The sequence below is a fragment of the Geotrypetes seraphini genome, chromosome 6, assembly GCF_902459505.1.
Source record: "Geotrypetes seraphini chromosome 6, aGeoSer1.1, whole genome shotgun sequence".
Classification (NCBI taxonomy): Eukaryota; Metazoa; Chordata; class Amphibia; order Gymnophiona; family Dermophiidae; genus Geotrypetes; species Geotrypetes seraphini.
The window spans coordinates 21,189,468-21,213,191 of NC_047089.1; the positions used below are offsets into that span (position 1 = coordinate 21,189,468).

The 23,724-nt window shown below is 43.0% G+C and overlaps 1 protein-coding gene and 1 pseudogene across 1 annotated transcript in view; one reads left to right on the plus strand and one right to left on the minus strand.

Moving 5' to 3' along the window:
- Positions 1-23,724, minus strand: part of DLG2 (discs large MAGUK scaffold protein 2) — a 1,272,293-nt gene that overhangs the window by 883,572 nt on the left and 364,997 nt on the right. The gene's annotated exons all lie outside the window — the stretch shown is intronic.
- On the plus strand, positions 12,738-12,916 carry LOC117363224 (annotated as a pseudogene).

Consider the following 23,724-nt stretch of genomic DNA (forward strand, 5'->3'; position numbering starts at 1 on the left):
AAAAAAAGAAATGCTCCCTGGAAATGTCAAAAGTTGCACGGTGCCAAATGCTATACTAATGGCTCTGTAATCTCAGCTTTATTAGCTAAGGGCTCCTTTAGCTAAGCTGCGTTTGGGCATTAACACGCGGAAGGGCGCACGCTGAGTTGCCCCGTGCGCTAGACCTTAACGCCAGCATTGAGCCGGCGTTAGTTCTAGCCACGTAGCGCGCGATAATATCCTGCGTGCGCTAAAAACCCCAGCACCCCTTAGTAAAAGGAGCCCTAAGTCTACTGTGAAGTCAAATGGAAATTCTGCAGGATCTCTTTCTTTCTCCCCGTCAAGTCAATATTATCATCAGTTCTGGTTGTAAAGAACTGTTTCCCCCCCTCTTAAAGTAAAAAATTTTTCCACCTAGGAGATTATTTGTAAGATCTGAAATCTACAACATATTGCCAGATGCTTCCCTGCCATTTTTTTCACAAGCACAGGTAAAGCCCTGGACATTACAGACAAGCCAGCAGTTATACACAGGAGTTATGACATGCATTTTAAACACAGTATAAGTTCTTTCCTACCTTGCATCCGAACATCAAAGACAACGTGTTGTTGGTGCATGCAACTTTGCAGTGGCAAATCATTGGTGTAAAGCAGTCAGGATTTTTAACAATAGGGGACATTCCCTCCGAGCTGCAGCCCTGGCAGCTTGCAAAACGACAGGACCGAGAGTACGTGGAGCTACCACGACACATGGAGCAACGACATATGCTCTTTTTAGCAGCTAGCGTTCATCCTGCTGGCGAGAAACAGTCGGCTGGAATTTCTGCCCATGCTCCATTCAGCCATCCCTTGCTTGCTGATGAATCAGTGATGCAGCATTGATCTCGAACCTCAGGGTTTCCCTTTCCACTGAGAAATTACTTTTCCTTTGGGGGGGGGGGAGGACGGAAGCGAAAATTAAAGCAGGTGTGATAGCATTTGCATGCGAAAGGATGTAAACGCCCACTCCTAACAATCCCACAAAGCAGTCATGCCGGCTCCCAAAGTAGGCTGAAATTATTCCGTGGAAAGAAAAAATACTGCAGTTCCTGATTTGGTAAAAAGCCAGTGACTTGCTGCAATACATACTTGTTGGAGGAGGGAGGAGGGGGGGGGTGCTTATCTTTCAAAGACAGAATCTTTGAGGTCTTTATCCATGTGCATTTCAATGAGGATTCCCTGAGAAAAAGGCGGAGATTTACCACACAAAAAAAATCACAACTGGGTAGGCACTGCTTGCTACCTTTGCTTTGCAAACGTGAATCAGAAGCTGCGCTAAGAGCTGAAACAGCCAGCCGGGGAGGGTTGCAATGGGAGAAAAAAACACAGTTTCAAGGAACAGTTATTTGGCGGGCACTTGGAAGCTTTCTCCAGGAACAGACATCCTGATGGATTGCAGGAGGCCCTGGGGTAATCTAATACAGTGATTCCCAACCCTGTCCTGGAGGAACACCAGGCCAATCGGGTTTTCAGGCTAGCCCTAATGAATATGCATGAGAGAGATTTGCATATGATGGAAGTGATAGGCATGCAAATTTGCTTCATGCATATTCATTAGGGCTAGCCTGAAAACCCAATTGGCCTGGTGTTCCTCCAGGACAGGGTTGGGAACCACTGATCTAATAAACTAAAGCACAGGGGAAATGTACTAATACCCAGCAAGAAACAGGTGGCAGAAACTCGGTTACTTCCGGGAGCAAATCCATCAGTTCCAAGACTTCTGAAGCATATTGTAGAAGGAGGGTCTAGTTCAGGGGTGGGCAACTCCGGTCCTCGAAGGACGGAATCCAGTCGGGTTTTCAGGATTTCCCCAATGAATATGCATGAGATCTATTTGGAAACACAAAAACTAGTAACCTCCAATTCAAACACTGAAGCAAAAGCTCAAATCTTAATGACTTTTTATCAAAGCATTCAGTTGAAAACACATTCTGGGGATTTGCCCCAGAAGCTGAAAAACTTCTTCTCATACCAGCCGGCGAAGGCCAACGTTTCATGATTCAAAAAAATCATTTCTTCAGGGCTCTAAGGAAACATAAGAAAAACCAACAATAGCAGGATATTTTTGATACTGTTGATGACTGTTCATGACTTTCTTATGTTTCCTTAGAGCCCTGAAGAAATGATTTTTTTGAATCATGAAACGTTGGCCTTCGCCGGCTGATATGAGAGGAAGTTTTTCAGCTTCTGAGGCAAATCCCCAGAATGTGTTTTCAACTGAATGCTTTGAAAAAAGTCGTTAAGATTTGAGCTTTTTGCTCAAGCGTTTGAATTGGAGGTTACTAGTTTTTGTGTTTGCAAATAGAACTCATGCATATTCATTGGAGAAATCCTGAAAACCCGACTGGATTCCGGCCCTGGAGGACCGGAGTTGCCCACCCCTGGTCTAGTTTCTCTTCATTTCATTCATTTTAGTTTTAGTTTTACATGTTTAAGAGATGCTGCAGGTGATGTACCATAGGATATATGTGATGTTATTAATTATACTCACTGATGCTGAAGGCAATTGGCAAAAGCCATTTGCCCAGATAAATTAGCAGTCTGAATACAACTCTCCCTTAATACAAGGGGCTGCTGAAAAGTTCTCAGGCCAACCAAGAAGAGAATGATGTGGAGCCATGAAACTTACAAGTTATTCCACACTTTTCTTGATATTTTTCGTTTCATTTCACATCATTGAAACAAAAAAAATGTCCAGAAGAGTGTGGAATAACTTGACAGTTTCATGGCTCCACATCATTCTCTTCTTGGTTGGCCTGAGAACTTTTCAGCAGCCCCTCATATTGTGATGTCATAATGCCTTATTCCACCAATGCCTAAGAGACAACCTCATTGGTGATGTCACAATGGCTTGGTTTCCTATACTTGTACCCATTTGCTAGATGAATTTGCCTCATTAAAAAGAAAAGTGTGGAATAACTTGTAAGTTTCATGGCTCCACATCATTCTCTTCTTGGTTGGCCTGAGAACTTTCCAGTGGCCCCTCGTATTGTGATGTCATAATGCCTCATTCCACCAATGCCTAAGAGCCAACCTCGTCGGTGATGTCACAATGGCTTGGTTTCCTATACTTGTACCCATTTGCTAGATGAATTTGCCTCATTAAAAAGAAAAGTGTGGAATAACTTGTAAGTTTCATGGCTCCACATCATTCTCTTCTTGGTTGGCCTGAGAACTTTGCAGCAGCCCCTCATACTGTGATGTCATAATGCCTTATTCCACCAATGCCTAAGAGACAACCTCATTGGTGATGTCACAATGGCTTGGTTTCCCTACACTTGTGCCCATTTGCTAGATGAATTTGCCTCATTGAAACAAAAGGTGTCAAGAAAATTGCAGACTAACTTGTAAGTTTCATGGCTCCACATCATTCTCTTCTTGATTGGCCTGAGAACTTTTCAGCAGCTCCTCTAAAGCTAAAAGCATGAAGACGGTTCCATAAACAGAGCACTTTTATCCAGAGTGAGGAGAGGTATTTCTGGGGGCAGCAGGTTTTCGGTATGCTCCAAAAATAACACATATAGACCTTTCACAATCTGAGAACATCTTGCAGTCCATCTGCATATTCCTCCCAGCATTCACCAGAGGACTCCCAATTCTACCCTAATTCACTTAAGGCCTCCACACCTGCTGCCCAGTACTTCCACCAGTCGCCTACCAGGTGCTGAAGAGGTCTTAAAGCCTATTTGCATATTCCTTCCAGCATCCTCTGGGGTGACTTCCAGATTCACCCCAATCTACTCTGGGCCTCCATCCCTGCTGCAGAGAGCTAACATGGCATCAACATTGCATGTTTATTAGGACGTCAAAGTGCTGTCTTAGGCTGGTTTTTAGACATTTTAAAGTTTAGATTATGAGCCCCATAGCGCATATTAGAGAGTTGCACGAATACAGAAATCAAACCCATCCCCGTCTGTCCCCGCTAGGAGTCAAACCCGTCCCCGCTGGAATCAAATCCATCCCCGCCTGTCCCCAATGGAATCAAATCCGTCCCCGCCCATCCCTATAAACTTCAGAAGTAGTTATTTAATTTAATTATGCTACTGAATTAAAGGCTCTGGTAGAGACCCAGCAAAGACACTTTATTAATTTGGAGATATTAATTGGGAAGAATACATACTTTATAAATGGGTTTCTACCAAAGCCTCTAATGTAAATATACAATATAAATACTCAGCAGATGAGGACCCCCAAGCTGTCATCTGAGGACTTCCTCTGCTGTTGGCCGGTTGTCACTTTTGCCAAGCTTGGCAGGCAGCAGTAGCATCCCTGAGTCACAGAAGCTGGCATCTCAGTGGCTCATGGATTCTGCCAGCGACTGCTGAACTTGGTGGAGGGGAGTTCTGGCCATCTATAGAGGAGGTCCTCTGCTGACGGTGTTTGGGGATTCCCACCAGCCAAAGCAAGGGTCAGCAAGTACTTCGACACTGTAGAAATAAAACCAGAAATGCATTTTCTTTTCTTTTGAACACAATACAAAGACATCTGCTATATTCATTTCCAAGTTTCTACTTTAAAAGCTGCTTTCTCTTTTTTTTTTTTAAACGTTGATGCCAGCAGCCTGGTTCCACCCTGATTAAGGTTGAGCCCATCTTTGTGGAATAGGCTCCCCCTTCTCCAGAATGTTGCCCGGTTCCTAACAAATCTAAAACCCTCTTCTCTGCACCATCACCTTATCCACGCATTGAAACTCCAGAGCTGTCTGGCTCTTGGGTCCTGTGCACAGAATGGGGAACACATCTGAAAATGCTACCCTGGAGGTTCTGGATTTTAGCTACCTGCCTATGAGCCTAAATTGGGTTTCCAGAACCTCCCTGCCACATTTCCCTGTGTCATTGGTAACCACATGTACTAAGACATAGCTGTCTAAACGCTTAGCTCATGCATAGTAATGGTGGATATCTTGAAAAGCTGACTAGCTTGGCAAGTCCAGGGATTACTGCAATGGTTCTACTGTAATACTTCAGAGAGTATTGATACTCTAAAATTTATTTTACTCAAATTATTGCCTTGTCTTATGTCATTCTTGACTCAGTTTCTGACTACTGATGGGTATTTTCATTACTACCAGATGCTGTTTACAATTCTGTTTTCGACCATTAATAGCTCTATCTTTGTAAGTCAAAAAGCCCTATTTAACTGTCATTGAAAGAAAACATTTATTCAGAAAAAAGCCATTTTGATTGACTGGAAGAAGCTACTTAATTGTACAGGAAAACATTCTGAGGGATCATGTGATACAAGGCAACCGAGTGGGCGTAGAAGAGTGTAGCTCTGGCAGAACCTCTTAAAATCAGCTTTAAAATCTACTTTTATGGACCTTTAACTCTATAGCTCCTGTCTGGCTGGTAGTCTGAGCAAATGGTTTACACCAGGGGTGCCCACACTTTTTGGGCTTGCAAGCTACTTTTAAAATGACCAAGTCAAAATGATCTACCAACAATAAAATTTGAAAAAAACACAAAGCACACTGTACGCAGAGAAAATGTTAATTATCATTTATATCCCGCGGGTTTTCAAAGAGGCCAAGGCAGATGACTCTATGCAATTTATGGCCACATTTTGATCACTAAATTGAAAATAAAATCATTTTCTTACCTTTGTTGTCTGGTGATTTCATGAGTCTCTGGTTGCACTTTATTCTTCTGACTGTGCATCCAATATTTCTTCCCTGCTGTATGCTTCCAGACCTCATTCCCTCCGCCAACTTTTTCTTGCTCTCTACCTGCCCCCTTCCCTTTCTTTCTTTTTCTTTCTTTCTGTCTCCTTGCCCCCTTTCTTTCTCTCTGTCCTTCTCTCTCCATGCCACCTTTCTTTCTGTCTCCCTGCCCCTCTTTCTTTCTGTCTGTCTTTCTCTCTCCATGCCACCTTTCTTTTTGTCTTCCTGTCCCCCCTTTCTTTTTCTCTTCTTTCTTTCTGTCTCCCTGCTCCCCCTTCTTTCTGTCTCCCTGCCTGCTCCCAAGCTACTGCCGCCGCCATCAGGGAACAGGTCTCCAAACTACCACCGCCCCAAGCTCTCCCTGCTTCCCCACACCAAAGCGTCAGGCCGACCAGATTTCCTCTCCCCGACGTCATTTCTGAAGTCACAGAGGAAGTTCAAGCCAGCCAGGCAGCGATTGGCTGGCCTGGAACTTCCTCGCTGACGTTAGAATTGACGTCGGGTGGGGGAAGTTGGTTGGCTCGGCGCTTCTGAGTCGGGAAGCAAGTAGAATATGAAGGCAACGCGATCGACTCGCGTTGCCTTCGCAATCTACCGGTCGATCACAATCAACCTTTTGGACACCCCTGGTTTACACAGAAGGACTGAACGGCAATGAGGGGAAGTGTCAAGATGGCAAACAGCTGCTGATGGCGTTCTGAATGCTTGATACTATACTTAAGAACATTAGCAGTGCCTCTGCTGGGTCAGACCAAGGGTCCATCATGCCCAGCAGTCCGCTCACACGGCGGCCCATCAGGTCCAGGACCTGTATAGTAATCCTCTATCTATACCCTTCTATCCCTTTTTTCTTCAGGAAATTATCTAATCCCTTCTTGAACCCCAAAACCGTACCCTTTTTTTGTGGAATTCTTAGAGTAATTACCACTTCTTTCTATGCCACATACTAAGCGGAAGGAAGTGACGAGGGCCGTGATGTCTCCAGCTCTCTCGTCCTCCCCAATCCAGTCTATGCTTCTTCAGATGTTCGAGCGGCCAGGAAATCGGGGTTTGGACTCCGTGGCAGAGCTGAGCTTGGGAATGCACGACTATTTGGAGCAGGACATTTCTTTGTTCCCCCTGATAATCTTCATGCCTCCATGTCCAGCAGAGGCCCGGAGTCTCAAGTCAAGCCCCGGGAGAGAGGAGGAGGAGACCCCAGAGCTAGACTTAGGAGGAGTTTCTCCTGTGGTACAGCTGCAAGGTAGGAAGACCGAAGAAGTGGTTGGAGAGCCAACCCCTGACACTTTTCCTGGCCATTAGGAAGCTGGATGCAACGGTGAGGAAAACTGTACAAGATATGGTTGCTAAAGTTGATGTTTTCTCTTAAATGTTGAAAAGTTGCGACAAGATTGTATGGAAAAGATTCAGACAGAAACTGATATCTTGAAAGACTATTTCAGCAGTTATTAAAGAACATAATTTTTTCTCTTGGAAGATTGAACAAATAGAGAATTTCAACAGACGTTTAAACCTTAGGGTGTTAAACTTTCCAAAAATTGTGGCCATGTCTCCAGTTGAAGTATTAAAAAAATTCCTACAAGAAAATTTGAATTTTCCACAGCAAAGTATTCCTCCTATAAATAAAGCGTACTATTTACCAGTTAATAAAGATAAAATGAATTCTGGAACAGGGGACATACTTGGAATTGGAAACGGGATTACTAACTGCCCCGGGCTCCTCTCACCCTCGCTACGTCACTGATTTTAGGGGATGAATTATCAACTATTACACCTCACAGTGAACAATTTTTTCTAAAACAATAATCAGTCATTAAATCTATACCCAACTTGTCAGTTAAAAATGGCCTAATCCTGGTGTGTTTTGCTAGTTATCGTTTATATTTAGTTGATGAAACATTTATTTTTACCATATTTCCAATGTGAAAAGACAAGCCATCATTAAATACTTCTCATAGTCAATAGGGTTTGTTCGAGCTTAGCTGGATATATATTAAACATATTTTCTTTCAAGTCTTGTCTTTCTTTACAAGTAGCACTGATATAAATGTAGAAAAATATGGTTTCCATGACAATACATTTCACATTTATAGCCAGCAAGCCCTCTCATTAAAAAAGAATCACATTGTTGCCCTAAAGTGTGAAAAGACTACAAACTGCTCTCCTAAGTACAGTACAGTACTTGTTTTGCTGTATGGTGGTATTGCCATACTGTTAGGACAAAATGTAGATAAGGTGTATTTTTTATAATTATAATTTTCACTCAGATTACTCAGTTAAATGGATCGGCAGCAACTTCCTTTGCCCTTATAAGTTCTAAAACAATTCATGATATGAGAACAGTCTAGGACTTCTGCTGAACGATTAAAACAAATGTGATGTAGGATTTGTTTTTTGTGTGTACTCTCCTAGCCAAAGAGCTGAATATTTTATTTTTGAAGATGATAGACTTTGTTTTAAGGATTATCATTCTGCTAGGTTGCTCTGATTTTATGTTAAAAAATCAATAAAATCATTTCAACGACTCTGATATAATAGAGTTTCCCACAATATATTTGTTTAATTCAATTTATATCCCATTTTCCCCAATGAGCTCAGAATGGGTTACACTGGCAGGGGTGTCCAACCTGCGGCCCAGTGAAGTATTTTGTGCGGCCCTGGTCAAGGGCGATGCAGTGTTTTACTCTGCTGCCCCTGGGTGTTTACCGTCTTGACGGTTCCCTCCTCTGTCTTGCTGCAGCCCCAGAAACATTTTTTTCGGCCAGTGCGGCCCAGGGAAGCCAAAAGGTTGGACACCCCTGGGTTACAGCTTTACATACATAATATATAGTCAAAACAGGTTACAGTTTGCCATACTTATAATTCAGTGTGCTCATCCTAACTTGACATACATAGAGGATCTAATTCAACATACATTTATGGCCTCTTTTACAAAGCCGCGCGGCTACCGCCCCGAAGCTCTTTAAATCTCTAAGGGCTTCGGGACGGTTAGCTCAGCGCAGCCGCTAGCACGGCTTTGTAAAAGAGGCTGTTAGTATACATTTTTTTAACCATACGGGCATTAGACAAGGGCATTAGGGGAAGAGGTAGGTTTTTATTGCTTCCTAAAGTTCAGAAACCCTTCAAGGGATCTGATCCGTAGGAGCAGTTGAAGTTTTCAGCAACTATTGTTTTAATAATGAATACTACCGTGCAGCAAATATTAGCACAGAGCCACAACATTTACCATGAGCTAATTCATGCAGAAACTGCTTGTTGTGAAAAGTACTTATTAATTGGCAGTGTAGCCCCTAATTGTAGTACCATGAGACTACCACTAAGGGTCATAACCACCATTTTGAATTTTGGATCAGGAAGCAGACATGACAGGTGCAAACGGATTGATTCTTGAACAAAGAGCATTGAGCACACAGCATAACATCTGAACATCTAAGCAATACTTTCCTTAAGATATTCACAAATCTAAAACAAGAAACTGAGCAGTAATGTTTTGCATAGTCTTTTCCAACATAACATAATGTGCAAATCCTTATTTTGTTTCCCCCTCTTTCTTGCCTGCCTACCCATTTCACCCAGCCTTAATTCCCTTCCCTTGTCTGGTAGGCAGGTGATCGGGATGCAATTCCCCAAACTTTTTCCATAGGGTATTGCACAACTGCTTTTCTCATTTTATAATACAGTCAAACCTCAGTTTGCGAGTAATGCAGTTTGTGAGTATTTTGCAAGACGAGCAAAACATTTTCGCAAATCGTGACTTGATTTGCGAGTCCCCCCACCTGCGAGCCGGCATCGCCCCCCTACACGCGAACCAGCATTCCCCGCCCGCCCAAACTGAAGCCTTACTCTCATCTGGCACGCAGCACCAACCCACAAGAGGTGCTGATGCCCGAAGATCCTGCCTCTTGCCGGACTGGGCCTTGAGCATCTGCACGTGCTCAAGGTCTTCTGGCTCCCTCCTCTCTCCGAAATTCTCGGAGAGAACGAGAGCCAGAAGGCCTTGAGCATGTGCAGATGCTCAAGGCTTAGTCCGGCAAGAGGCAGGATCTTCGGGCACCGGCGCCTCTTGTGGGTAATTTGGTCTCTCTCATGCATATTCATTAGGGATATCTTGAAAACCTGACTGGCTGGGAGTCCCCCAGGACAGGTTTGGGAACCATTGGGCTACAGGGAAAAGCAAGACAGAGTTGCTAAGGCACTGTCTCTGTAGCTACTGCTCCCATATTCCCCTGCAGCCCATTGATCAGACATTCCTAGAAAAGCTTGGCCATACAACAGGCTGCAGGGAAAAGCAGGACTGAAGGTTGCTAAGGCATTATCTCTGTAGCTACTGCTCTTGCCTCCCCCTGCAGCCCACTCACCCTATTTCTCTGAGCAAAGCTTGGTCTTTCAGGTATTGACCTACATTACAGAAGAAAACAGTATATGATAATATTTAGTAATCTTAAGATTTCTAGAAGAAGAGTAGTAATGGTGAAGGAGGATCCAAGAGGTCAAAAATATGGAATGCCCCACAAAAAAAAACAGTAAATGGAAGCTCATTTTAAAAAGTTAACAGAATAAAGGGCACCCAGATTCCATTAAAGCATACTAGTGTAAGTTGACAGCAATGCGACTAAATTTAGGCATGGCCATTTAAACCATCTCTTTAGCTGGTATAAATGCAAATACCTAAATGTTGGCATTTATGCACACAACTTACAGTATTCTAGAAAGTTCAACCTCCCCCATCAACGTCCCCTTTGCAGTTTTGTGTTCTAGAATTTAGGTATGAAGGGACGGATTCTATATAGGCGCCGACTGCTAGTCACTGTTTATAGAATCATACCTAGCAGTGCCTAAGCAAACTTGGGCATCACTAGGCATCCTACACATAGATGCGTTGGATGATCATGGAATAAAAGGAGTGCTAAAGGAGGACAAAGAAATCGCCGACAAACTGAACACATTTTTTGTGTTTGTATTTACCGAAGAGGATATACATAGCATACTGGAACCCATCAGGCTATATGCTGGAAAAGAAGATGGGAAACTGACACAGTTGATGGTCAGTCTAGAAGAGGTATGCAAGCAGATTGATAGGCTTAAGAGCGACAAATCCCCAGGACCGGAAGGCATCCATCCGAGGGTCAACAAGGAACTGAAAGAGACTATAGCTGAACTGCTTCAGCTAATAGCCAATCTATCGATCAAATCGGGAAAGATTCCGGAAGACTGGAAGGTGGCAAATGTTATGCCGATCTTCAATAAAGGTTCGAGGGGAGAGCCAGGAAACTACAGACCGGTGAGTCTGACCTCGGTACCGGGAAAGATGGTAGAGGCACTGATAAAGGACCGCATCATTGATCACCTTGATGGACACGATCTGATGAGGACCAGCCAGCACAGTTTCAGTAAAGGCAGATCTTGCCTGACGAACTTGCTGCACTTCTTCGAGGGAGTAAACAGGCAGATAGACAAGGGCGACCCGGTTGACATTGTATATCTGGATTTTCAGGAGGTGTTCGATAAAGTTCCACATGAACGACTACTTCGGAAAATTGCATGCCATGGAATCGAGGGTGAAATACTCACGTGGATTAAAAACTGGCTGGAGCATAGGAAACAGAGAGTGGGGGTAAATGGACAATTCTCAGACTGTAAGAGCGTCACCAGCGGGGTGCTGCAGGGCTCAGTGCTTGGACCTGTGCTCTTCAACATCTTTATAAACGATCTGGACATTGGTACGACGAGCAAAGTGATTAAATTTGCGGATGATACAAAGTTATACAGAGTAGTGAAGACACAGGGGGATTGCGAAGATCTACAATGGGACATAATCAAGCTCGAGAAATGGGTATCAACATGGCAAATGAGGTTCAATGTGGATAAGTGTAAAGTGATGCATGTCAGGAACAAAAATCTCATGCACGAATACAGGACCTTGGAGAGACCTCCCGGGAAAGGGACTTGGGAGTTCTGATCGATAACTCCATGAAGCCATCTGCACAATGTGCTACGGCGGCGAAAATGGCGAACAGAATGCTAGGAATGATCAAGAAGGGGATCACGAACAGATCCGAGAAGGTTATCATGCTGCTGTACCGGGCCATGGTGCGCCCTCACCTGGAGCACTGCGTCCAGCATTGGTCGCCGTACATGAAGAAGGATACGGTACTACTCGAAAGGGTCCAGAGAAGGGCAACTAAAATGGTTAAGGAGCTGGAGGAGTTGCTGTACAGCGAGAGATTAGAGAAACTGGGCCTCTTCTCCCTTGAAAAGAGGAGACTGCGAGGGGACATGATCGAAACTTTCAAAATACTGAAGGGAATAGACTTAGTAGAGAAAGACAGACTGTTCACCCTCTCCAAGGTAGGGAGAACGAGAGGGCAGTCTCTAAAATTGAAAGGGGATAGATTCCGTACAAACGTAAGGAAGTTCTTCTTCACCCAGAGAGTGGTGGAAAACTAGAACGCTCTTCCGGAGTCTGTTATAGGGGAAAACACCCTCGAGGGATTCAAGACAAAGTTGGATAAGTTCCTGCTAAACTGGTGAGACTGGACTCATTTGGAGCACTGGTCTTGACCTTGGGGCCGCCATGTGAGCGGACTGCTGGGCAGGATGGACCACTGGTCTGACCCAGCAGCGGCAATTCTTATGTTCTTATGCCTCTCCATTAGGCCAACTTTTCACTCACCTAATTTGACAATGCCTATGTCAGACACCTAACGAAGCCTGACTTACCACGCCTATTATCCACCTATATCCACACCTACTGTCTGAGATAGGCATTGTTAGGCATCCTTAGGTGTGAGATGGCATCTCTACTTAGGTGTCACTAGGTGTCCTAAGAGTTTAGTGCTGAACTCTTAAATTGTTTAATTAATGTTTTGGAGAGTTAATTTTGATTGGCTGAAAACCAGCATGATCAATTTCCACGCCAATTAAGCCAATTAAAAGTTAGGTAAGTTAGGTGCTGATCCCAAACTTAAGGCGGCTGAAATTAGGGCACCTAGCAGTGGCTAATATAGGCACCATTTATAGAATTCCCCAGTAAGGACCAGATTCTATAAATAGCACCTGTATCGCTTCTCGGCCTTTTGGCTAAGATCAAGAGTAGTATCCGTTTTTATCAGTTTAATAAATAGCACCTGTTACATTAAGGATGCCTTGTGATATCTAACTAAAATCTGCGCCAACGTAAATTGTCTTAATTAGCATAAATTGCATGGTAATTGACAAAGCCATTGAAGTTAGTTGAAAGAATTGAAAAAAAAAAACAACAACAATTAAGAGTTCCATATGGAACTCAATGTGGCGTCTAGCAATACCTAAGTCCAGGTGCACTCCAATGCCTACCTGAAAAATAGGCATGGTTAGGGGCAGAGAATAGGGGTGATAGACTTAGGCATTGCTAGGCGAGATTCTATAAGCGGCGCCTAGTGGTTGATTGACAACTACACAAAGCAGCACCTAGACACCGTTTATAGAATCTGGCCGTAAGTCAGATACGTGTATAACCGCAAATTAGTGCTAAGCTTGTTAAAGCCAATTATTGATAATTAGCACTAATTAATTACCAATTTACCACCAATTAACTAAGTTGCACGTGTACAGTAACTGGTACTACAACTGGGGACCATTTGGGTGCCTAGCTGTGCACATCCTATACAGAATGAGGGAATTAGAGTGCAAGAGGAAACATTATCCTAAAAATGTATTTTAAAATTTGACCTGTGTATGTTTACTTGTAAGCAAGCCGCTTAGGAGATAAGCAGATCAGATAATAAGTTCTTTAAATAAAAATAAATAAATAATTGCTGCTTTCAATCAAATAAATTGCCTAGTGTGTGCTTATTCTAATGAATCTCTTGCACTTACTTAGAATAGCTCTGTCTAAAAATATATTGCCTTGAACTGAATCATTTTTGTCTGAAATATTCGCTCCAGAGCAGACTCTGAATAATGGTTCACATTAAAATCAACCAAGGAACCTCTATTTCAGGATTCAATTAAGTGACAAACTGCCCACAGCAATCAACCATGAAATCACCAATGTTTCAGATTTCTCTGGGTTTAGTTAGGTTTAATGAATGGCCTTGAAACAAAGGAAATTTGCTAATTGTTGGAAAAGTATTTTGAATCAAAGTCAAGTCAACTTTAGCAAATCATTTCAGGAGACTGCTATGTCCTCAGTTGCACATACATTTCCATAGCATAATGCTTCCCTTATATCATTTTCAACAATAACTTTCCAGTGAATTGGTTGGATAAATATAGAAATATTATGGCGCGATCACAATTTTCCTTCTGCATATGCCACTCATCTTTGCGCGGTTGTAAACTTACATCTGGAATTTGTAGGCCTAATGTCTACAAGCACAGGGTAGCCAGATGTTTTCACAACAGTCTCACTAGCTCTGATAACTGTCTGGATTTTTAGAATTAGAAGCACTAGGATATGGGAGGGGGGCCTGAGTGCTGGATTAACTATGGGATTTTCATGAACCTCGGATGTGAACAGGGCAAAAGTATTTGATACATTTTCAGTTTGTTTGGCATTTTTCCCCAATTCCTGGATGTGTTGTTTTTTTTGGGAGGGGTTTCAGTTTTTAGTAAAAATGTTTTAACATGCATTAAAATGACTGATGAACAAAACTCCATGAGAAAAGTACCAGCAACCGACAATGGAATGAACGGCAAACAATGTAGGTGGATTTATGTGGATAACAAACCAAGTTTTATTGGACAATCAGGGCCGCCATCAGGGCAGTACTACCAGTCCTGCATTCAGGGGCCCGGAGCTGACAGGGGGCCCGGGCTCCCCCAGGGTCCTAGGCCACAGTTCTTCAACCGCCGGTCCGCAGACCGGTGCTGGTCCCAGTGGTGTACCTGGGGGGGGGGCGGTCCGTCCCAGGTGCACGCCCCAAGGGGTGCACAGGAGAGAGCTAGATGGGGGACCCGTGGAGTTAAATACATCTCGAGCCGCGAGGCTCGTCTTCTGTTCCTACCTGCCCTGCCGCTCACATATAGCCGATCGGAAGTGTTCCCCGATGTCAGCGCTGACGTCGGAGGGAGGGCTTAAGCAAAGCCTGCCCTCTGACGTCAGCGCTGACGTCGGAGAATACTTCCGGTTGGCTATTTGTGCGCGGCAGGGCAGGCAGGAAACAGGAGACAAACCTCTCGGCTCGAGCTCCGTTTTGCTGAGAAAGTTGCAAAGATGGGCTGGGAGGCAAACACGGAACACAAAAGGGGGGAGGGAGTGCGTTTTGGACACAAGGCATGAACTTGGGAGAGAGGAAGGGAGGGAAAGAGATGCTGAGGTGGGGGAGGGAATGGGTTTTTGGACAAAGAAGGCATGGACTTGGGAGAGAGGAAGGGAGGGAAAGAGATGCTGAGGTGGGGGAGGGAATGGGTTTTTGGACACAGAAGGCATGGACTTGGGAGAGAGGAAGGGAGGGAAAGAGATGCTGAGGTGGGGGAGGGAATGGGTTTTTGGACACAGAAGTCATGGACTTGGGAGAGAGGAAGGGAGGGAAAGAGATGCTGAGGTGGGGGATGGAATGGGTTTTTGGACACAGAAGGCATGGACTTGGGAGAGAGGAAGGGAGGGAAAGAGATGGTTGTGTACACGGGGAATAGAAGAAAGGAAAATTTTTGGTCATAGGGAGGGAGTGAGGTACAGATAGTGGCATACCAAGGTGGGGGAGGGTGGGGGGGGCGGTCCGACCCGCTCCGGGTTTACGTCCCAAGGGGGTGCACAGCTGGCCACCCTCCAGTGTTCTCCCTAGGCCGGCAAACTGCAGCTCTTTAGCCACCGCCGCCATCGGGAACAGGCCGGCGCCAAGTTCTCCCTGCTTTTCACTGTGGGGCCAACCAACTCTCGCCACTCGCGTCAATTCTGACGTCGGAGATGACGTTCTGGGCCAGCCAATCGCTGCCTGGCTGGCCTAGAACATCCTCTCCGATGTTAGAATTGACGTCGGGTGGTGAGAGTTGGTCGGCCCCGCGGGGAAGAGAAGCAGGGCGAACTCGGCGCCGGCCTGTTCCCGATGGCGGCAGTGGCAGCCTATTCCCCAGTGGCGGTGGCAGCATTTTCCCAATGGTGGTGGCATAGGGGAGGGCAGGGAGAAAGAAAGAAAGGTGGGGACAGGAAGCCAGAAAGAAAGAAAGGGGGCAGGGTGAAACAAAGAAAAATGGGGCACGGAGAGAGAGAGAAAGACAGACATACAGAACGAAAGAGGGTGTGGAGAGAGAAAGAAAATAGGGGGCAGGGTGAGAGAGAGAGAAAAACAGACACACAGAAAGAAAGCGGGTATGGAAAGAGAGAAAAAGTTTGGGGCGGGAATGAGGTCTGGAGGAGAGGAAGCATACAGGAGGCTGAAAGAAGGGAAGAAATATTGGATGCACAGTCAGAAGAATAAAGTGCAACCAGAGACTGATGAAATTACCAAAGGTAGGAAAAATGATTTTATTTTCAATTTAGTGATCAAAATGTGTCTGCTTTGAGAATTTATATATGCTGTCTATATTTTGCACTATGGCCCCCTTTAACTAAACCGCAATAGCGTTTTTTAGCGCAGGGAACCTATGAGCGTTGAGAGCAGCGTGGGGCATTCAGCGCAACTCCCTGTGCTAAAAAATGCTATTGCGTTTTAGTAAAAAGGGAGGGGGAATATTTGTCTATTTTTGTATAGTTGTTACTGAGGTGACATTGCATAAAGTCATCTGCCTTGACCTCTTTGAAAACCCGTGGAATATAAATGATAATTAACATTTTCTCTGCGTACAGCGTGCTTTGTGTTTTTAAAATTTTATTGTTGGTAGATCATTTTGACTTGGCCACAAAGGTAAGGGGGAGGGAGGGAGGGGAGCTGCTGAAAGACATCTAGTAATCCTTGCAGGCTTGACTGTGCAGGGAATTATTTTTGTAAAATCATGTTTTGTTATGTGACTGGCATTATTTAGACTTTAATTTCTATGAATGAATAGAATGAAAATGATATAAATTACTTGCTTGTTTTTATGTGCATGCGCTGAAGGAAAGTGGAGAGAGAGTGGGCTGAGGACGCTGAAGGGAAATGGGGAAGAGAGAGTGGGGAGAAGACGCTGATTTATAAATTGACAGTTGTACAGAATATTGTTTCTTTTTTATATTCATCCATAGCTGCTTGTTAATGATGTGCTCATATGCACTTATTTATCATCATAACATATACATCATCATTAACATGCAGCTGTGGATGTGTAAGGACAGGCTGAGGAGGATGGATGGGAAGGAAGGAAGGTACACATATCAACATATCGTACATTTTTAACATGCATGATGCAGCTATAAGCAAGCTGAGGAGGATGGGATCATACAGATGTGTATGTTCAGCTATGCGCTCAGATGTGTAGTTTTTTCTGATATATTTATTAAGCTTACAGTATTTATAAAAACACATTTAATACTTGTTACAAAAAATATTGTGCAATTGTGATCTACTTCTGGCCTACAAAGGTCAAAAGAAATCGTTAACTGAGATTTTATATTCAAAAGTGAATTATAGCTACTAGCACTATTATTTATTATGCAGATGTTTGTTAGTTTGTTATTAGTTCAGTATTAGACATATGTTAGTTTAGAATAGATAGGTATAGATTAGTTTAGTTTAGGTTAGGTTTGGGCCCTGCTGAAAGAGTCTACCTTGACGTGATTGCAGGCTTACAAATCTTTTGGTCAAAGAGTGCGGCAACAGAGAAAAGTATGTGTGTATTCGGCCCATGGAAGAAGGGGGGGTCAGGGGGGAAGGGGTGCGTGGGGGGGCCCAATAGGATTGCTCAGTAAGGGGCCCAGAAATTTCTGATGGCGGCCCTGTGGACAATGGTATTATTTATTTAAAGAACTTATAATCCACTTATGTCCTAAGCATACACATTAGAGGTCAAATTTTACCATACTTTTTCCAATACATTACAAACATCAATCAGCTTTGTTTACATTGTTCAACAAAAAATTGTAGTCATTCTCAAACATTTTATTGGATGCCACAGGGACAGCTAAGACGAAAGCTAAAGTCAAAATAATGAGCCTTAAGTAATTTTCAAAATAGCAGTACATTGTTACAAAATCGTATTGCTCCGGACCGTCCATTCCAAAGCACCGGACCCGAAATTGAAAAACAATGACTTGACTTGGCATAACTCATGCTTTGGCCAGCCAGCCTGCATCAGGAATCAGATTTGATGATGGAAGCAATGTGGAAACAGAAGTCTATTGGATCTTATGCTACAGTGATGATAATTCTCTGTAAAGGAAATGTATAAAAATGACACCACTTTATCCTCATGGTCCACAGTCTAGTCAGCTGCTAATTTGCAGTGTCTTTCTTCCCGAATGATGCTGCTGCATGGATCCTTTTATAGTGCACTAATTCAATTAATGTGCATTAGCTTATTGGGTTCTCCAATGACAAATGTGGACATTGTATTTTAAAGGATTTCATTGAATAAAAGAAGCGTCAAAAACATTGGTTTGCACAGTTTTGTTTGTTTTATTAAGCTTATAGGGTTAACACATGTTAAACTGATTCAAGGTACACTAAGGGCCTTTTTACTAAAGAATCTGGGCTTAGCGCGTCTTAAAATGGGATTTTCCCATGCACTAAAGCCAAGATTCAATATGGCATTTTTTATAAACAATTCTATATTTTTTACAGGCAGTCATGAGGATGTGATGTCATTAATTCAGCCACGGGTGTAAAGTTCAAAGTTCACTTTACTGATAGTAGCTGCGAGGACTCGACATTGACAGTGTTTCGGCATCTATGCCTTTGTCAAGAGACTATCGAGCCATGACAAGTTAAAAACAATGTGAAGCACATAATATAAACTAATAAAATCATAACAAAGAAAATATATGTATTATTAAACAGAAAATGATAAATCAATTTGCAAAGACAAATGGACCAATACATTGAAATTTTGGAACCAAGATTTAACTAAACATATTGTTAGACATTTATAAATCAGATAAACATCTATTAGAAATACACAAGTAATAAAGAATACTTAAAGATATTGATTGAAAGAAAAGTGAAACTGGAATGAAGAAGGGCAGAAAGGAATAGGCGGCTAGGTGAATGTAATACAGAAAGAAATCTGGTGAAAAAAGAAGACTGCATGGCACGGGTGAAATATGGCTACACTGTTGCCGTTAGTATTACGCTGGAGCGTTTACCCACTTCTATTTCAGAGGTTCTAAGGTGCTTCCACTTCAAATCTGAGTTATCCAGTTAGCATGCGCTAATCAGAACATGCTAGCCGAATAATGCTTCCCCGCCCTTGACAAGCCCCTCCCAAAAATATAAAAATAAATAAATAATGCACAGTTAGAATGTGGAAAAATGGCGATTGCCACAAAACATTCTAATACATTTTGCAGTAAGCATTTTCTTGTGCGTTAAGCAACCATGACTTAGGGCTTAACACCCGTAAAAGGAACAGTAAAAGTGGAAGCATGCTAACAAATGTATGACTGATTATTTACTTTAAAACATTTATATTCCGCAAATCACAACGATCTATGTGGATTACAAAGTACATACAAATAAAATAAAACAAACAAGCATACATTAAAATGACAATTCAAATAGCCAGAAACACCAAAAGCACATTTCTGCTGCACATTTTTCCCTGTCGCATACAAGCTGTTTCGCAATAGGCGGTGAAGCTGGATAATTTACGCTCAATTCCCTGATGAAACTGGTTTCGAAACAGGGAGCCCTGTTGGAAATTGTGGCGATAGCGTGCAAGCGGTGAAGAGTGAATAGCCGTTTTTGCTTTTTTGCTCATGCTCCACTGTGCGGGTTTTTTCCTGCTTCTACAGCCCAGTACTACGAAGACTACTATGAATTCTTTTCAGATAAGTGTGATGTTATTTTGATATACTTAGATGACAGTTGTAATAAGAAATGTATTTTTCCACATATCTTGAAGTTTTTTGACCGAGGATGTGTCTGCCTGTCTCAATGTCAGTATTTTGAGATAGGTTTGTCTAAATGGGAAGTTGTTTTTGGCACCCCTATTAGACAGTGACGGGACAAAAGCGCGCGAGGACAAATGCACGCCGACAATTCAGCGCAAAGACTTCAGCGTGCCGCAGGAAAACCTTCATAATACAGTCAAAAATCTAGTAATGTGATAAAAGAATAAAGAATAGAGAGAAACCATGCAGAGGAATAAATACAATAAACTTAGATTCTGGCACTTTTTACATAATTCCTGTCTGTTATAATCATACAGTTCTGTCCTGTTCAGGAAATGAGAGCCTGCAGTACCAACCATGGCCACATGCTGTCAGTATTTAGTCTGTTTTGAGTAGGCTGAACATTACAAGTACAGTCGAGGTCATAGAGAACATATGCAAAATCCTGAGATGCCAAACTACCCAGCTCCTGTCTGGAGATTTGTGGACAATCCTGGATTTCTGACCACCCCATCTTGTTGTATTTGGGCTTCATAGATCTGGGATCAGGCCCTACAATCTCACTGTTTTAAGATGTAAGTTTAAACCCAGGAGTGTCCCAAAATCTCCAGAATGGAACCGGGTAACTTGACAGTTTTGCAAAATCAGGTTGTAACTGTGCACTTCATGAGGCTGTTGGTCTTGGCACTGAAGTGGGCCATATCATTGAAGGAGCACTAGTATCTGTATGTAATATGTAAACCATTTGATTGTGCCAAAGAAAGGCATTATATCAAAAATTTAATAAATAAATGGTAATAGGCAGTGGGGACAGTAAAAGATACCAAGGTAAATCATTGGTTTCAGCAGCACCAGCAGAGGCAGGCCACACCAGCTGTGATGGTGGTGGTTGGGGGGGGGGATGGGGGAGTAATGCCACAGTAGAAGTTGTCCTAAAATAACTTTACAATAACAACTAGATTAGAGCTTTTAAACTTGCCATGGTGACCCACAGCCAGCCATGATTTCCAGAATGACAGAGAGATTTTAGTGATGACCACAAAGTCATCTGGATACTATCGCTAAACATCCAGATTTATCCATGCCAGCTGACATTTAAAAAATACAATAAACTAATATTACCTCTTCACGTTTTCAAGGTTTCTTGACTGCTTCTCTGTAAGAAATAAATTCTCCTTGATTCTCATATTTGTTAGGTATATTTATTTTGATAGCTTGTAAGATCTGTGAAACAGGGACTGTCTCTTATCTGTGTCCATTCAGTATAGGGTATGCCATGCTTTAGAGAGGATAAGTTGCATCACTGGTGATAATAGTAGGAGTGGAGACTGTTAACTTTATCAGACACATCTAACTAAACCAGTGCCCCGCAAACGTTTCAGCTGGTGGCACACTAAATCCAGTGCCCCGGCTGGAAGGCACCTGGAAGTGCGTGGATGTAGACACGATGATGTCACACGCATGCATGACATCATCACACTGATGTCTGCGCACGCGCGGAGGCCTATCCGGCCGCAACCCTGCACCTGTCACTTCGGTGGGGGATCCTGGAAGAAGGGAGGTACAGGGAGGAGAGACGCCGGCGAGGAGGAGAGTCGTCGTCGCCAGATGGCTGCCTACAGGACGTGCCTCTCGCCATCGGGGTACACCTGGAATCTGCTGTGGCACACTAGTTTGCGATATATAGAGCTAAAAACCATTCTTGAAAAAAAGTTTGAACAACAACTCTGAGACTTGAGGTGGCATTTGCAATGGTTTTTAAATCTGTCCTGGAGGAACATGCATGAACGAGGTTTGCCTAATCATTAGGGATATCTTGAAAATCTGACTGGCTGGGGGTCCTCCAGGACAAGTTTAAGAACCACTGGTCTAAGGTAAATATTATTATTCTGTTCTGCTACTATTGGATGCTAACTTTTCTGAGCAAACTAAATACTTTTACTATTATGAGGAAAATAAAGGATTGGCAGAATCAGGGCTATTGCACTGCACTCGGTAGAATCTAATCTAATAAGGGAAATTGTATTTTAAGCCATAGAGTGAAAAATCGCAGAACCTGGGAGTGATAGATTTTTGCTGGAGAAGAGTGTATTGCCTTAAGAAATATTTTAAAACTGTCTTTTTCTTTTTTAACATTGCAAGTTGCATAGGATGGTCTCTCCCTAATAACTACTACTTATTTTCTTATTCACCCTAAGGAGATGAGCGCATTGAGCGTTGAAGGATCTGATTTATCACTTAATTTTACACAAAAAACTAGAATTGGAAGAAGACATTTGTCTGAGGAAAACTATTTGCTAGTGGTATTCATGCTCGAGCCTTACAAAAAGTGGATTTTGTTAAAATTCTCTTGAAAAGAAAAAAAAAAAAAAGATGTCTTGTTTTTGACTGAAAAAAATGTGTCTTTCTAAACTCAGCTTGAGTTAGGTGATGGAATCTTAGATATCTGCCCTGTAGCAATCCAGAATGGTACTTCAGTTATTCTACGGTAGCTGTGTCAGCGTAAGTGAAAAATTATCTTTAGAGATAACTTGTTGTTTTTTTAATTCAGTGCAATTGGAGATTTTCAGGTGAACAAGAGAAATTCTGATTCTGTTGCTTTCAGTCTGTTTTGACCGAAAGACTCATCTCATTATTCCGACCTCCGGGCCTTGTCCAGAGGCCTCTGAGCATGCACAAATGTATGTGACATCACCCGCACATGCTCAGAGGTTCTCCACACGTGGCCAGAGCTTTCCAAAACCCAGACAACTGCTGGGTTTTGAAAAGTCCGCCCGGGCACCTGGACAGTCATAAGAACATAAGAATAGCCATCTAGCCCAGCAACCTGTCCTCACAGTGGCCAATCCAGGTCGCTAGTAGCTGGCAAAAATCCAAAGAGTAGCAACATTCCAGAATCCCAAAGAGTAGCAACATTCCATTCAGAATCCTAAAGAATAGCAAGATTCCAGAATCCCAAAGAGTAACAAAAGATTCCGGAACCCCAAAGAGTAGCAACATTCCATTTTACTGATCCAGAGCAAGCAGTGGCTTCCCCCACATCTTTCTCAATAACCAACTATGGACTTTTCCTCCAGGAACTTGTCCAAACCTTTCTTAAAACCAGCTACGCTATCTGCTCTTACCACAACCTCTGGCAACGCGTTCCAGAGCTTAACTATTCTCTGAGTGAAAAAATATTTCCTCCTATTGGTTTTAAAAGTATTTCCCTGAAACTTCATCGAGTGTCCCCTAGTCTTGGTAATTTTTGACGGCGTGAAAAACCGATCCACTTGTACCCGTTCTACTCCACTCAGGATTTTGTAGACTTCAGTCATATCTCCCCTCAGCCGTCTCTTTTCCAAGCTGAAGAGCCCTAACTGTTTTAGTCTTTCCTCATACGAGAGGAGTTCCATCCCCTTTATCATCTTGGTCGCTCTTCTTTGAACCTTTTCAAGTGCTGCTATATCTTTCTTGAGATAAGAAGCCTAGAATTGAACGCAATACTCCAGATGAGGTCGCACCATGGAACAATATAGAGGCATTATAACATTCTTAGTCTTGTTAACCATCCCTTTTTTTATAATTTCTAGCATCTTGCTTTTTTTGGAGGACATGTATGGGTTTCCCAGACATCTGGTAACCCTAATCCTGGGCCAGGGTGTCACACCTGCGCTCCTGTAAGGCACAGCGAGCACACTGGGACGTGACCAAAACCTCAGATCCAGCGTGTCCCTTACTACCAAAGGACCCTTCAGGTCTTAATTCAGGCACAGTATCTGCCTAATGAGCATGCAAGGTAAGGAGTCTGAGTCAGAAATGGAGAAAAACAAAATAGCTTTATTTCAGCCACTGACCAAATATACCAAAATACAGGCTTCAGTCATGCAGTTCAGGATAAACTTATATCTTATGGAATTATAACAAAAAGGTTCAAACAATGCAATCAGGATGTTCAAGTTTGGTCAGCACTGAATTGAATACAGTCCCCTGCTTCTGGACTTTAACACAGTAAGAACACAGTCCTCTTCACCAGAGCAGTTTTACTTTGGTTTTGCAGGCTTCACACCCAGTTCATGCCAAAACAAGGCCAGCAATGCTTGGTTTCTCAATGAACAGGGAA